Genomic DNA, 16978 nt, shown 5'->3' on the forward strand with positions numbered 1-16978 from the left:
GGCGTCAGAACACAAAATTCAGCCAGTAAGTCTTTCCTATGGAGCACCAAGGGTTTTGATCTGAACCTATGGTGTGACTGTTGCCACAGAGTGATGAATACCATAGTAATTGGTTAGTGAAAAATGTGTAAGTAGAATCATCTGCAAAAACACTCAAGAGAATATATTCACCACATAATTAGGTAGTGCCTGTGATGCTTCAACGTTCAGTTCATTTAGGGCATCATCCTGAGAATGCCTTCGAGCTGGAGGAATGGCCTTTGAAAGCGACGTGCCTGTGGGATCAGGCATTGTATGGGGAACAGCTGCTTGTTTTCTGTTTTCTCCTTCTTCTTCAGATCCCACTTTCATCATTTCACTCAGCCTACTCACACAACCTCCTTTCTCCTGTACTGGTGTCTACAGATGGTCCCGTCTAACTCGCCTCCCTACCAGTTTGTGAATTACCAACTCACACACGTAATTGCCCACGCACCCACATGCCTTGGGTGAACTGGAGGTCCCTGGGACGTTGTCATAGCTAGAGGGGCGGGTGAGGCGGTGAGCAGGCACAGCGAGCTCTCAAGTCGGCCCTCTCTGACCTTCAGCCCAGACTTCCAAGCCCGCTGGGTGCCTCCCGCTGGAAGGGCGGGCATCTGGCCTCCGAAATTGGGTTTGTAGCACTTCTGCTCCTACGCAAATTATTAAGAGCTTCCACAATTAAGCTGCAAAAGCGCTTCGGTTCAGGAGAGCATCCAGCCCTCCAGGAGCCTCGCTGCGGCCGGAGCCCGGCGTTCCTGGCCAGCGGCCGGTAAGTCGCCCCACTCGAGGCCAGGCTGGCCACCAAGACCTGGCTCCGCGCTCACATCTGCCCACTCCTGCCCGCCGCTGGCTTCACCGCCCGCGCCGGGGCCAGGTAGCGAGGCCGTGGCCCCACGCCTCCGGGCGCGACCTTCCCCGTCCCCTCACCGGGGAACGGCTGCGCGGGGCCGGGAGGCCTCTGCGGTCACGGCCCCTCGCCGGGGAGGCGGCGGCGGCCCGGGCCGGCGGGGCGGGGCGGTGGGGCGCCGCCCGCCGCGGCCGCTGGGTGTCGCCCTCGCAGCGGGCACGGCGGCGGCGGCGCCACCTCCGGGGCTGCCCGGCCCGGCCCGGCCCGGCGGAGGCGCCGTGGGAGACGGTGGAGCTTGCGCCCGGCCCCGCGCCCGACGGGCAGCCTGTGCCGCGGGGGGAGCGCAGGTGAGTGGGGCGCTGCTGGCACGCGTGGGACCCCGGAGCAGCCCCGCGCCCACCCGCCGGGGTTGCGTGTGGCCGTGGGGAAGGCGGGGGAGCGCGTCGTGGCGGGCGGCGCCGGGGGACGGGGCGGGGGGTGCGGGCGGGGCGGGCGGCGGGCAGGTGGTCGCGGAGGTGTCGGGGCTGAAGCTGGGTGCGACGGACCCCGCGAAATCAGTGCTCGGTGCCCGGAGTAATTAAAGTGTTTCCTTATTACGGCCCCGGAGGAGGGTCCGGGAAGGGAACCCTCCTTTCGTGTACACACGAACTCTCCGGGCTGCCGCATAGGTACAGGAGCCTCTGTCTACTACGCAGGGCTTTAACTGCAGGTTTGGGGGTATAAACAAGGAGCCTTAGCGCTCTTGTTCCAACTTTTAAGGCCGCGTCTGATGAGAAATGGAAATCTGGCTCAAAGTCATCCTTCCTGTTGTTGACATCACCTGAAAACTCTACTGAAAATATTTCCGTTAGTTTACTGCAAACATCAGCTTCCCCTGTGGTCTCAACACCTTGTGAGTATACACTGGCTGCTGGTAGAGCTCTCGGATTTTAGAAAGCCACGGCTACGGTGTGTAATTCTTCTGCAGTGTTCATTTTATTGCAAGCATTAATAAAGGGCTTATCATGCCCTGGGGTGTTGTGTTCATTACAGCACAGGCTGTAGACAGTGCTCTGTTTTTAAAAGGCATAACCACTGTCTTCATATTTTTATAATTATGTGCGAAATGACTCTTTAGGTTTCTGTTTGGTATTTCTGTGATACGCGTGACCAAATGGATATGTTGTTTGTTACTGAATACCTTTCATTCACAGGGGAAACACTGAAAGTGTCTTACTGGCAGGTAGATTAGTCAATCTTCCCCCCACGAGCTGTTTAAATGAACTTTGAATGTCTTACCAGTCTTAAAGGAGCAATCTGTTGGAAAGACCAGTAAATCTGTGTCTGTTCAAAGATGGAAGAACGTAACAAAGACTAAATTCTTATGCATTATTAGTTAGGCATGGTCCAGATCCTCTAGTAGAACTGTTTGAGTGCATGGCTTTTTCAGAGGAGAATGTTATTTATTTAACTCGCTTGCTTTCAGTGTGATATGTCCAGGTGTGCAGCTAGTTTTATAACAACTTATTTTGGCAGGCTCAAGTTCCAAGTATTGTGTAATCTTCATTCTCTAGATACTTGGAAAACCAAGTGTTTCTGGAGATGTATGATTACGAGTGAGATCTGCAGTTGCGTTGCAGACAAGACATGCCGTAATGACACTAGTGCAGAACTTCATAATGATTTCTGAGCAGAAAATGTTAGTTACACCCACTTCATCTACCAAAATTACAGTTGGCTGGCTGCATAAACTATTAGGCACCTGCCTTTAGATTTCAGTGAGAAGTTAAGGTCTATACAAATCCTTATTTAGATGCCTGGTACATAGATGATTATGCCTCTGTGTCAGTGAGGACCTATTAGACTGTGAGAGTGGATGGGAATTCTGTAACAGTCGCAGTCTCATTGCTTCTCTCCCTGTTCTTTGTTTGAAAAGAAACTGTAATAAAATTCAAAAGTGACTTTGTGAGGACTCAGTTGGGAAAGTTTTCACTTTTCCCTCCTTCTTGATATTTATCCAGACAGTGCTATCAACATAATTTAGGAGACTGGTTTTGAACACTAGACATGAAATATCCGTTAATGATAGGTAAAATTAAAATAATCAACATCCTGATCATCCAGGTGCTTTTCTTCAAGCTTTTTGCAGAGCTCTTTTCTTCTTTGGGGAATAGAAACTGTGGGAATCTGGCTCCACAAACGGGGGACTCCAGTGTTTGCTGGTATACTCTGGTTGCAGCACTGGGCTTAGCATCCTGCCCTGTCACGGTTAACATGTTCTAGAGTTTGGATTGTCGAACTTAGGGTGCTCTTGGACTTGGTGAGATGAATGATATCTTAATAAATCCGGTGCTTGTAGGGTTTGGTAATGAGTGATTGAGCCTCGAGCTGCATTGCTCCATCTATCTTCAGCTTCACCTCTGCTTGACTTTGCCAGTGAATCATCTAGTGATGTAAGAAAAAAAAATCTTGCTGCTCCTTACTCTCCAAATCTATATAATAGGACTAACAATATTTATCTGTTTGGATGGCTGGCATAACGATGGATGTTTGTAAAGCACTTTTAGCTTCTTAAATTAATTATACCATCTGACAACTATGTTTTATTTATTTATTCTCATTAGTCTCAGATTTGCAATTCCTCTTTTTCCCTCAACAGTTAGGACTTTGGATGAACTTCCAGAGAACTCATAATCGTATCTTTTCTTAGAGATATGGCAGTGCAACATGTCACTCGTGGAAGTATTTTATTTAAAACCACAAATGAGGTACCGTATTTCACTGTCAAGATTGGCCTAGGGAGATGTCAAAGGCATAAATGAATTGTAATTGTTTTGGGCAAATAAAAAATAGAAATAAGTCATTTTAGCTCCTTTTGTTTATTAAGGAGTGTAATATGTGACTTCTTAAAAAATGATCCAACCAAAACCAGAAGGTGTAAAGCTGCACTTTAGAAAGACCTCAGCCTGTAACAGTATAGCTAATTTTCTTTCTTGCCTCCTGTCCAGCTATTTTGAACCCAAAAATCAGCAGAATAATTTCTGAGTACAGTAATAGCAAATATTCTTGCATACCATCACTAGCTTGTGGACTGTTTAGGAAGAGCTTAGTTACTTCACTGACTACTCCACTCCCTGTTAGCAGGTGCTGCTGAAGGATAGTTTGTTACAGTATATTGATAGGAGTTGTGAGAGACATAAGGAAAATCCCCTTTGTCTTGCTGTGACCTTTCACTGAATTACGTGTAATGGCTTCTTGCTAAACTTTTTCTTCTCTTGTCTGTATGTGGTTTATCTCATGCTGCCATTCAAAAGACCATTGGGCTTGTGAAGGCAGGTGTTCAAAAGTTAGGAAGAGCCAGAACAAACATGTGTGAATTCCTGGCTTATTTGTTGCATAGCTTTCAAATGCATGCATGTTGGGATGTTCTCCCTGTATTGTTTCCTTGAAGGATGTGGTTGTACATGACACAGTGATGCTCCATATTTGCATTTTTCTTGTTTTCTGGAAAAACCTTGAAGTCTGACTGCAGATGTGCAGGTCTTGATAATGAAGCAGGGAAGGATACTGTTGGCATGCAGTACTTTGGTATCAGGGTGAGGAGTGCTGTCCAAAACCAGCGATGAAATGACTGAGTGTCAATTTAGAACACGTCTTTGAGAAGTGTGTGATAAATGAAGCATTAAGGCTGCACAGGACTTTAAGGTTAAAAGAAATCCAGCACATTACTTCTATTAGTGAATCTGGTGTATTGAAAGAGGAAGATGTCCCGTGAAAACAGCCCTGTTGTGATAACCAGTACTTGAATTCTTGAGTTATCCAGTTGTGGAGAGATTGTCTTGGTAGCCTCAGTGATGTATTTCTGATACAATATTGAGTGCTTAGCTAGCTCACGATATGGTGCAGAACTGCAGAATGCTGTCTTGTTCTTACTCCATTTTACTTTTGATCCTTTGTCAGTGATCCTGCTGTGTGTGGCATGAAATTCAAGGTTCTTGAAATCAATGGGAAGATCCTGTCTTACTGCCAGCACTCATATCTTCCTGCCTGCTCCTCTGTGGCGCTCTTCTCCCCACTCCCCAGACCCTTTCCAGGTCCTTCAAACCCTGGGTGCATCTCAGCCAAGCCATGGCCATGGGGGAAGCTGGCTGTGATTGGGGATGGGATTTGGGGATGTCTGTGGAAAGTGGTGGATGGAAGTATCTTGTGTGAATGCCAGGCGAGTGTACTGGGACTGTGGGGTAGCTGGGGTGTGATGTTCAGAGCATGGACACCCTAATCCTGAAGAAAAACTTTTTTAGCCCAGTGCCAAAGAAGCCTAAGGTTTTTAATCTTATGTTGTGATCAAAAGCATATTTGGAGTACTCTCCAAATTATGAAATCTTAGCTCCTTCAAATCCTGGTGTAAAACAAGCTGCTTCTAATGGCCCGTCCCTTACTTTTCCTTTCTATGTCATGACTTGCCTTCTTCCCCACCTAAATACCATCCGTTTTTGCAAAGCAAGCCACTGAAGGTGAAGTTTTGGGGTGCATGACCTGTCATGGTGTTGGATGAAAGCATTTTCATTTGCATTATGGAAAATGCATTTGGATTTAGTGGAAATTAATTCCATAAGGGTGTGCATCTTCATCGTATCCATACTGTAGTGGGGTCATTTTCTTTTCCAGTTTGAGATGCTGATTGCTTTAAGCCAGTCAAGAATATTTTCTGTTGGCTTTAAAAGCATCTGCAATGTGACACCTTAGCAAGACCTGTTGCTAGTCTATTTATATTGTGTTGATATACTTCTGAGTCAAAATTCCCTAAATTGTCTCAGATGGATCAGTCACTGAGTAAAGTGCCAGCTTTATAAAATAAAAAAGCACCATGATTGTATGGTAATCATATATCAGCTCAATATTTGAGTAACTTTTTAATAGTGATTACAATGAATCATTTTAGGGTGTTTTATTTGAGTTTGATATCGATACATGCACCACAGTTGCAGAAATTGCAGCTTGTTCAGAGTCATGGGCAGGATGTGATCTTTTCACCATATCACTATTGTCTTGAATAATTGCACTAATGTCTGCAAGGCATACCCATTGCTTAAGTCAGTTAATTAGTATATTGTAAAGCTTACATATGAGTTTCTGGACTTGTCAGGGTTGTCAGATGCCCCCCCAGAAAAGAGATTGTGGAGGATTAAATATTCCAGCCCTTGAACGGATATAAATTTGCTTCGGCACAGGCCATGGTACCACAATTTTAATGTGATGATTTCTTCCAGAGATGTGGTACTTTTCTCCAGGAACAGCTGTTCAGTATGGTTGAATGCCCCTCATTAGTGCAGCTATAGTTTAAGTCTGTTGATATGAATGGGTGACTGTAGCGTGAAGTAAGCAGAAGCATGAATTTTAAGTACGATATTTTATTAATGAACAATCAGCTACCAAGTTGGATTCTTTTGTTCCACTGTAAGATTACACTTAATCGGTTTGGAAAAGCCCAGGTTTAAGAAATCCTGACTTGGCATGCACCGGGTGAGGCTGTCATTCATTTCACTTTCTCTGATGTCTTGATGGGCAAGTGGAGATGAGATGCCTCTGCAGATGGATAGCTTAGTTACCAGTATGCCTGATAAAACAGGACTGAATTTGAGGTGAATGAGGGTGTTGATCTTAGCTGTCTTAGTTGCTACTAGTCTCAAAATAAGCAAAAGCAAGTCCAATTTATTTAGATTCTAGTAAGATGAAAAATTTTCAAAAACTTACCAAGTGATATAGATGCTTTTGACGTAGCTTTTGACAGTACCTAACATTAGCTACTTCTCTGTGTGGCCTTCTTCATAAATCACATTGTTTCAGTCAACTTGAAGTCAGGGAGAGGTGGACATCTCTTGCTGACTAGGACAGGACTGTCCATTTGGAGATTTCTTTTAGTTCTTCCCGCATGGTGGCCAGCAGCTGAGAAAGACACCTGTCTGCAGGTACAATGAGCCTGGTTTGAAGGTGTAGGTGGTTTCATGGTCAGTCTGGCTAATGCGCACCTTTGTTATGTTGGCTGCATTTCATTTGCAGGGAAAGAGGGCATATATTCTCCTTAATGCTTTTCGCTCTTTTAGGGCATCCATGTCAGTGACTCTCTCAAGTTGAGGAGGGAACATGAGTGAATGGGAAACAGGCTGAGAAAACCAGAGGAGAAAGGCTAGGAAAACCACAGCTGGAAAATTGATTTATGAGAAAAAGAGCCATTTCTTTTCACTTGTTTTGAGCCTGAGATCTGCTCGTTTAATCTGATGCCTTCTAGTATTCCTCCAACCTTATTTTCCTCTACTTAATTATGTCCTGCCTTTGATTGACTTACTCCTTCCTTGAAACTCTTCTGGTTTTTCTAAACCTTTTCCAAGAAGAGAGGGACAAAGTTACAACTTTCAGGATGCAGTTGAATTTTTTAGACAGCTGAATAGAGGTGCTTTTGTTTGTATTCTCTGCACTAATCATTTTTAGCACTCTCCATCTCCATACTTTTTAACTGTGCTGATGCTTTCATAAGGACAATTCACTGTAAAACCAAGATCTCATTCCTGAATCATCTAGAGCCCATCATTATGAAGTTGAGGTTGTTTTTCCCACCATGAATACCAGTCTGTGTTTAAATGGTGTTGAATTCTGCCAGCCATTTTACTGGCTGGTTATTTGGTGTCATTGAATTCTTCCGTATCTCTTTGCAGTCAGTGCTTGCATTTATCCTGCAGAATGTCCAAAGAAGGGCAGTGAAGCTGGTGCAGGGTCTGGAGCACAGGTCGTACGAGGAGCGGCTGAGGGAACTGGGGCTGTTTAGTCTGGAGAAGAGGAGGCTGAGGGGAGACCTCATCGCCCTCTACAGCTCCCTGAAAGGAGGTTGCAGAGAGCTGGGGATGAGTCTCTTCAACCAAGTAACAAGTGATAGGACAAGAGGGAATGGCCTCAAGTTGCGCCAGGGAAGGTTTAGACTAGATATTGGGAAGTATTTCTTTACAGAACAGGTTGTTAGGTGTTGGAATGGGCTGCCCAGGGGGGTGGTGGAGTCCCCATCCCTGGAGGTGTTTAAGAGTAGGGTTGACATAGTGCTGAGGGATATGGTGTAGTTGGGAAATGTCAGTGTTAGGTTAATGGTTGGAGTGGATGATCTTCAAGGTCTTTTCCAACCTAGACGATTCTGTGATTTTGTATTATCAGTGACTTCTGTCATTTAACTGTTGTAATATTTCCCTGTCCCCCTGTGATTCATCAGTGAGTATATTGAACACAATCTATTCATAATGCAGATGGCTGTGGAGCTGCAGGATTAGTGTCCCTCCACTATGAAGATCGAATGCTTCTTGCTTGTACCATTTATTTGCTGTCTATCTGGTTCTCTATACAGATGAGGACATTTCCTGTTATTCCATGACTGCCTGGGTTTTATAATACTGATTTTTAAAATTTCTTTTTTTTAAGCAACCTGCCTTCCTTTGAGGGGAATCTTTGAGGATTGGACATAAGTTACTGTGGCTTGGGGAATAACTTTATATCAGCGAAGCTGTGGTAACAGACTACGTGCAAACTCACCATAGATGTGAAGTAGCTTAATTTAAACATCTTTCTTGTGACCAAACAATCAGCATAAAGCTTTAACTGGTCTACATTACAATCACATCCAGCTGGCTTCATAAAATTTTCAGTTTCGGTAGTCTGTCTGGGATTTAGTTTTAGTCAGAGTGCCCTGGGTGAATTTGTTTGACAGGTCTCAAATAAAAACTTGTTTAGAGTAACTCACTTCTGCTTCTCCTTTTTCCTACTTGTCAGACCAGGTTGACTATTTTTGTGTTTAGGCCTCCCTTGCTTCTTCAGAAAGTATCCAGTCCTTTCTCAATGCTTTGTTTATCATCTGGAAGCAAGATGGGACCCAATGTGAAAAGTGAATGGCAAGATTAAAAGAGTGCTTGAATACTTGCACCAAGTAGCAAGCCACACCAGTAAGTTGTAGCAGAATCTGGAGGTATAAGCTCTGGTTCTTGTCAGAGTTTCTTAACTGAAAAAACCCTGGTTTTAAAAACAATTTCCAGATTCATTGTGTGCCTGAAGGGGTAACTTAAGTTGAAAAAACCAAACCCCAACTTTTTTCTGCCTCCTCTCAGTTCTCTTTTATTCCTGCTCACTAACACATGTGCTCGAGAAGTTTAAAATCAAACTTCTGGCTTCCACATACTTCATCATCTTTCAGAGAATTTAGTCTTTCATGTCTATAACTGTGCAGACATACAAATGAGGATGTTGCTGCTTCAGTTACTTGAATTGTGTTGGGTTTTTCTTCTTCTTTTTGTGTTTAATCCTCAAAGTGAAATACTTGGCATGGAAGCTAGGAGCGTATTTTATTCAAAATCTAGCATCCAGAATTTGGATGCACATATTTCCAGCTTCTAAGAGTAATTATTTTTGAAATATTGTATTAATATGAATTTGCTTATGTATTGTATGTGGTTTTGTACATCCAGCAAGTGTCTGAATATAATTACATGGGATGAGCTGGTTTTGGTAACACACAGGCCAACCAAGAAAACAGGTCGCTGTGCATTCAGTAGAACTGAACACAGAACTTTAAAAAAAACATTTTAAAGTTTTATATAGCTTTATATAAAGCTTTGCATAATTTGAAATTAAGAATCTCTCTTTGACTAAGGTGAAGCAAGTGTTGAGCGACTGACTCATTAGGCTGCGGTGTAAAGCCAGTTTTACCTGGGACCTGGTCTCAGCATTTCCCAGAGATGGAACAAAGACTGTCAGTGAAATGGTGATCTTGCTCTGTCTTTCATTCCTCTGTAGCTCTCATGAAACACACAGTTACTCTGCCTTGGTGGAAAAAACGCTAAATGCACTTTTCAAGTAAACTAACCCAGGGAGGGTTAGCAAAGTACAGTGATACTATGATGACATTTTTTAGCATGCTATTAAATGTGTGCTTACAGTGTTTCACATTAAGATGATGGATTTTCCTATCATGCTAGGGAGCTATATACTGTCATCCTTCCAAAAATACTAATACTTTGAAATGCGTTAACCATACAGGCAGTGTCTCCGTCTGATTGTTATTAATAAATTCACATTTTAAATGTTAATATAGCAGGCAAGCATCTGTTGCATGTCTGTGCTTTTTACTTGTTATAAACAAACAAACCCTCACTTGATTAGTTCTCATGGTTCAGATTTTGAGTATGAATATTTACTCTTCTGCTAACAGCAAAGTTTCTTGTGGTTTGTGTGCCTTAAACTTACTAGTTCTCCAAATATACATGGTATTTCAAAAAAAAACCCAGGAGAGGGCAAAAGTGTCTGGAATGCGTTAGCAGATCTTACCAAGTACCATTAAAAAATCACTTCTCTTATGCTCTGTAAGTGGGATTTTCAGGCCTTGCTTAATTAAATATCAAGAATAAAATTATACCAAAATAACTACTCTTAACAAAATTCTCTTGGTTTATACTTGAATAACAGGATTGCCCATAGACAGGTAATTATCAACAACTTGTGTGCAGTAAAATTATAATTAGTTTACTGTATTAAATCTCAGAAGAGTAGACCTGAAAAACAAAAGCTTCAACTAGTCTTTGCATGATTAGTTTAAAGATGAATGCCTATTATCCTGGACTTTTTAAAATTCATTTTTATGCTGTATTCCTGATTTCCCTGCTTGTGTGACTGATCTAATTTAATTCAATGACCGTTGATGTGAATAAGACTGAAAGAATGTGTCTTTGTATGTAAAACACCCTCCCAGAGGGAGCTGTAGTAGGCTTACACTTAATATAAAAAAAACAAAAAAAAAGGAAACGAATGTTTGTTTTTCCTTGTCTCATTGTATAATGATTTTCAGTGAAGTTTCATATTCTGTGAAATTAGATCTGTAGCCAAGATGATACGATATTGGAGAGTTTTTATAATTCAGCATGCTGTTTAAACAATAGGCTGAGTGTTTTAAGGTGCAGATAGCCTGACTAAAATAACGTGTGTTGCAAAAGAAGTTGCCGTGCATTTTCAATAGAGAATGTTCAGCAGAGAAATACTTGCCAACTCTGCATGCTGTGTTACAATCATGGGAGTAGTTAACAAGATAAAGAAAATCTCAGCTTTCTTTCTGTTTACAAAACTGACCTTTCTGGAAGGACTGGGAAACAGGAATATAAATATATAATATGCTTGTCTTTTTCTTCCCCTCCTTTCTGCCTCCCTGTATGAAGCCAAAAATAAATGGGAAGACTAACTGTAAGAAAATGGCACTAGAGTAAATCCTTCTCTTCCTTAGTTTCCTCTCTGTCTTACACACTATTGAGAGCTGATGGTTGTGTGGCAACACAGCTCTTGTGATAAGGTATGATTCAGTCCTGTAGTGCCGACTGAGCAAAACTATGCTGTAACTCTTCCTTAATCCAAGGATGGATTGACATAGTTCAGGAGCGAAGCTTGATCCTGTCTGCACTGAAATGCCAACATGTGTTTTAGCCATATTAGGCCACTCTTCTGGTTTTACAGTAATTAAGATGTCCTTAATCTTTTCTCCATTTCATTTTCCCATGCAAAATTCCCTTTCATCTTGTGTCACTTCCAAAAGCTTTTCTGTATTGTTCCTTGTCTTTGTCTTCTCCCCTCTTTTGTTCTAGATGTATTCTTGTATCTTTGATCTGGGAATCATCTGGTTTTCTTTGATCTGTTCCTCATCCCTTATAAATCTTCTGTTGTTTTGCTAGTTGTGCCTCCTGACAGTGGTTAATGAGTGCTGGGTCACTACTTTGAACCCAGACTAGCTATGAATAGAGCAAAAGGTAGTTTAACAAACCTTATGAAAAAGGATTTCTGTTCCTCTCCCAGGCTCTTCCAGGTGCTTTTTACCAGATCGGTTGTTATGACGTTTTCTGAGGCTTTTCTGTGTTGGGGATTTTCTTCCTCATCTTCTCTTTTAGGCTTTATCTGTCTCAGTTTGCAATCTCATGTTTTTCTGCTTTAACTTTAGTAATGTTTGGTCTTGGGGCATATTTTTTCCACCTGTGATTTCTTTCAACTCTGTCTACTCCAACATCAGCAGCTCATGGGCTTTTCTGGTTGCTCTTCCAGCTTTGCTAGGCTTCCAGTCTTTAAAAGCACAGTGTTTTTTTGATAACGCTGTGTTCCTTGGTAGGAGTGATGGTGAAGGAATATCTATTTCTATCTTATCAGACAGGAACTGCTGCCTTCTTGAGATTTTTATTGGGGGTTTTTTTTTGGTATGTTGTAAAATTGAAAATGGGATCTCTCTGGAAAGAGTGTCCTAGAATATAAGAAGCACAGGGATGCTGAGATTCATGAGAGTAAGGAAGCAGGAGGCCAGGAGGAAAATCCTGCCTGGTTCTGGGAACACAGTCCAGGAACATGACATCTCTGTAGCATGATCCTGCCCTTCTCTATTATTTCATCATCAGTTTGGGTTTTTTTTTTTGCTTCATATTTCCATTCAGGACCTGGGCAGCCTTTATGAACAGATAATGTGAATATTCTCCATGTGTTAACACTATCTTGCACAAGCTGGCCTCTTGTAAAGTACGAAGGAGACTCGGATATGCTGAAAATTCAAAATATTTATTAACGGTAAAGCAGGTACACTGAACTGCATGATCCTTTTTAATACTTAAGGTAAGGCCAAAGCATCTATTTTTGGCAATAGACAGAAACATAAGTAGACTGAAATAGGCGCAACAAATAGCATCATCTTCCATGGTTGCTACCAGTGGCTGTCCAAGGAGGTGCTTGCACTAAGGGATCCTGACTTTACCAAGGTGCTGTAGCCTGGCCTGTGTAGTAAGACTTTTCCAGATTTTCCCTTCTTACAAACTGTGGGAAACCTCAAGCATTAAGATGCTGAGTCTCTTTAAACCCAGCTTCTGTTCCCAGAGAGATGGCTTCCAGCGCAGGGATGCTCCTTTGGGTTCCTGCAGAGCCCATCAGCGTGCAGGAAAAGGTGGGGGAACAGGGAGCAGTGAGGGGGAGTGAGACATTTGTGTTCCCTTTGCGCTCTCAGCTCCCTGTACTTGACACAAGTATTTCTGGATGATGAACCTGTGATTTCTTGTGCGTAGCCCTTAGGAATCTCTCAACACAAGGAGCTGAGATTCTGTCCTGCAAGAGGAACAGCTTTCAAGAGATGCAGTCTCTGTAGCGTAGACTCTTTAATCTCCTAAAAATTATATTAGTGGTGTTCCTTTTTATCTGTGTGAAGATCCAGCTGGCATGAGAAATTTTTATTTTACCTAGCTGGGTATCACATTTCAATGCAGCAGATGGCATGTGTCTGGCAAGTAAGTGCCCCTTGGTAAGAGAGTAAACATAGCGAGAATATACTCTAACCTATTGGTATTTTTTGAGGTCTTTTGTAACAACAAAGCACCCTTGTGCAATGCTCATTATGGTTTCCTGATGCAAGATCCAAGGTTTTGTGATACCTACTTTCTTCTGTTGTTCCTATGCTTGTACAGCTGGCAAGATTCTCAAGAGATGTATGGAAGAGTGATGTGATACTCAAGGTTGAGTTGTGTTAATGGAGCTGTAGCCTGCCCTGAGAGAGGTTACATGATTATCTTCAGTTACTTGGCCTGAAAGTACTTTGTGTTGATGCATAGCTTTTTAAAATTAATTAACTAAGATCCTAGTTTGCAGTATATGTAGAATAGGACAGGAACATATAATTTTGTTTATTTTGAGCTTGGTGTGAAGGCATTCCTCATGAGTCAGATGCTGAGCTGAAGGTAGCAGACTGTTGTTCTGCATGGCCTTACCCTGCCAGAACGAATGAGGAAGGCCATTTTGGGAACTGGGCTGTTTGGTGGGTTGGAACAAAGGAGCCCTGGGGTAGGGAACCAAAGGTCGGACTTCTGTTACCTGACTGAGATTCCCACCACTGGACTCCTGCATGGTGTGGGGAAAAGTATTCTGCAGAATTTCCAGAGAAATTATCAAGTATTAAAGAAAGCATAGAGGGTGCCCACGACCCACCAAGAGCTCCTTCAGCTCTGTGTCTGCCATGGGAGCAGGATTTCCAAAGTATTGTCTGTCATGACCTGTTTGGAGATTACTCACAAACATCACCTATACAGATACTGCTGTGAAGGGCAGCTTGACCATCCATCAGAAGAAGATCAGAAAAAAAGAGCTCTACTGCTAAGCATCAGCTGTTGTATAGTATTACAGCTTCACAGGGGAATTAAGACTACTTTTAACAGATACTGTTTCTTATGATAGTCTTCCTTCTGGAAGAACTTGGAGCATTTCTGTCTCTGTGTGACATCTCGCTTTTCCTGTCAGAGACCATTTTGTAGATAACAGTGAGTGCATTAAGCACCAAAGTCTTGTTTCTTCTGGGGAATCAAGTCCCCAGTCCGGTCCCCTAAGTCAACAAGCTAACTTGTCAACCTTGTTGACCTTTTCCCATGTTTTAATTACTTCAGACACCTGCTTTCCACCGATGCTCTGTAATTACCTAGGGGTAAAGTTAAGCTGTTCCTTTCTGTTGTTTGAAGCATCCAGTGGGAAAGGCTTCAGAAAACTTTCAGGCTGATAGAGGACATAAAGCACACATATGTTCCCTCTGTATAATTTGCAAATCTCATCTATGTGCTTTGTCAGATTTTTTGAAAGATATGTTTCTCCTGGTTCATGACAATTACACTGATGGGTGCTTTGCTACACCAAAGCAGGTTCTTCACTGACTTAAAAAAGAGTGAACTGATTTTTCAGATAGTATTTGCCAGGTTTCTCTCTCTGTATAGGGTAATTCCCATGGCAGTATTCTGTCTTTGCAGCTTTAGTGCTAAACTCTGTTTCAGTTTTAATTCTTCTTCTTCATTGCATTCACTGTATTATCTTTTTGTTTCAGTAACAAAACCTTTAGGAATTACAAATCCAAATGTAACCCTATTTTACTTGTCACGGTCATGACACTTACTGTTAGGTCCTTTAGGCTGATGCATTAAAAACCTTACTGACAAAATGAATGTGCAAGAGGAGCAGAGTCACGGAGTTTTAGACTAGTGCCCCTGTTCTTGTCTACCTGTGTTTATTTTACATCTTGTAAAGTAGCAACATGAACATTGTGCAGGATGGATCAGAGCATCACCCCACTGCATCCCTGGGTATGATGAGGAAAATGAACTTTGCTATGCCTACTAGAATTATTGATTTAGTTGCATTTGCTGCAGAGAAATTGCTTTACTTTGGGCTGGGTCAGACACCCTCAGATGTGCATGGAGGAGAAAACAGTTGCTATACCATTTCTCTTTCAACAGTTAAACAGCTTAGGACAAATTGAGGGACTGGAGTGGTTCAGGCTGTGTGTGTGTAACACTGGTCTGGTCCTTGTTTTGTCTGGTGGTTGTGTCTTTATTTTGTCATGAGAATAAATGCTTGGATACATCTTTACAAATTTCTGATTTCTAACATAGCTACCCAGTTTATTCATCTTGATATACTTAGCATAGATTTATGATCTTGTTATGTAAGTCACTGAATAAATTTTAGATGGATCACAGAGCGGTTGGGGTTAGATGACCTCCAGAGGTCCCTTCCGGTCCAACCTCCTGCTCAGACAGGGCCACACAGAGCCAGTTGCCTGAGTTATTTAGTTTCTTTACAGTGTTTTGTGTCGGTGTTAGACATCTAAACGTTTGCATGTTCTGTATCTTAAAAGGAATTCAAGCAGCTGTATCTTAAGGCTCTGTAGTGCTTAAGAAGGATATTTTAACCTCTTTTTGGTTGAAAAATCATTGAAAATTCTGCAATCAACAGTGCTTCATTAGGCAAGATCATATGCCAGTTTTGTTACTGTACAGTTCATAAAAACTGCAGATAATGGGTACACAGATGGCTGATTTAAAACAGACTGGTTCATAAGCATGACTGAAAAGGATAGAGCTGGAGGGGGTGGGGGAGAGAGTTTTCTCAAGAAGTAATGCTACAGGCAGGGTATGGTTTTTGTGGTTTAGGATGTTACTTAATGTTTGGCATCTGAAGTATTTGAATGTGAAGGAGTTGGAAAGGACTGAGACCTTGGTGAACAATTTCGGCTTTGCTGATCCCATGTAGAAAGTGTAACAAGAGCAGGCATGGTGTGAGATGGGTCAGTGCAGCGGAAGGCCTTTTGCAGATAATTCTTCAAACCTCTGTCATCAAGGTTATTCACCCAATGCTGGGATTGTCTTCAGAAATAACTGTATATTGCATAAACTGAACTTATTCCTGGACTCTCAGGTTGTAACATCTGAGTCTGCAAACGTGTTCTACTAATATATTCATCTCAGTACATTTTGATGAAGCAAAGTTCTTGTACCAAAACCCTTCTGCTGTCGTTGTTGTGCAGTCTGTCCCAGCACAAGTCTTTTTTCAAGTGTAACCCTCCCTTCTTCCCTCCAAATCTGCAATTGTAAAGATCTGACTGGCATGTCAGCACACGTTTTCAGAGAACCCGAGGGGCATTTTTTAATGAGAATAGCTTTAGGATTCCTGGCTTGATTTATGAAGAAAAGGAAAAAAGAAACCAAAACCAACACAGAAACAGTATCCTCTTACCTATTAAAATGTTTGCCTTCTGGTTAGTGGTGATACCAGCTTAACTTTTGCAGATGCAAATTGAATAACAAAGTGTTTACCTGTTTTCCACTTAGAAGTATAGAATCTTTCTCTGCTTGAATGCAATATAATTCCAGAGAGAGGGAAGTGAAAAGGTGAAGGACTAGAAGTTTTTGCTCTAAATTATGTAAGAAATAAACATTCAGGACTTCAGCATTAGATGATTCCTGCAAAATTTTCCTGTAACTTGCCTGTGAGAAATAAAATTGAAAATATTTTTAACAATTTTCTGTACTATTCTAAGGGAGTTTTTGTAATTTGTACAAAGTGAGACGAACAAGGCAACAGGCCTTTGCTTTTAGTTCCCATTCATCAACCCAGCTGTGTTAATGTATGCATTTAATTTGTTTGTTTTTGAGCAAGGCTCTATGTTACAGCCACTGAAATAAGGCAAGTACAATCATTCTGCATTATTTATCTTAATACATTCATAATTCATATTCATAATCAAGTTTATGGGTATAGAAAACCACTCCAGCCCAT

The 16978-nt window shown here is 42.0% G+C and overlaps 1 protein-coding gene across 7 annotated transcripts in view; it reads left to right on the plus strand.

The window, feature by feature from the left end:
• The first annotated feature begins 1152 nt into the window (after positions 1 to 1152).
• Positions 1153 to 16978, plus strand: part of ANKRD6 (ankyrin repeat domain 6) — a 114260-nt gene continuing 98434 nt past the window's right edge. For 6 of the 7 annotated variants that reach the window (XM_074896029.1, XM_074896033.1, XM_074896037.1 and 3 more), the window contains exons 1-2: positions 1153 to 1215; positions 1628 to 1760. The gene's annotated coding sequence lies outside the window, so the exon portion shown is untranslated. The remainder of the gene's footprint in view (positions 1216 to 1627; positions 1761 to 16978) is intronic. The other variant, XM_074896030.1, reaches the window with a different exon arrangement.

Source organism: Athene noctua, chromosome 1, assembly GCF_965140245.1.
Source record: "Athene noctua chromosome 1, bAthNoc1.hap1.1, whole genome shotgun sequence".
Lineage (NCBI taxonomy): Eukaryota > Metazoa > Chordata > Aves > Strigiformes > Strigidae > Athene > Athene noctua.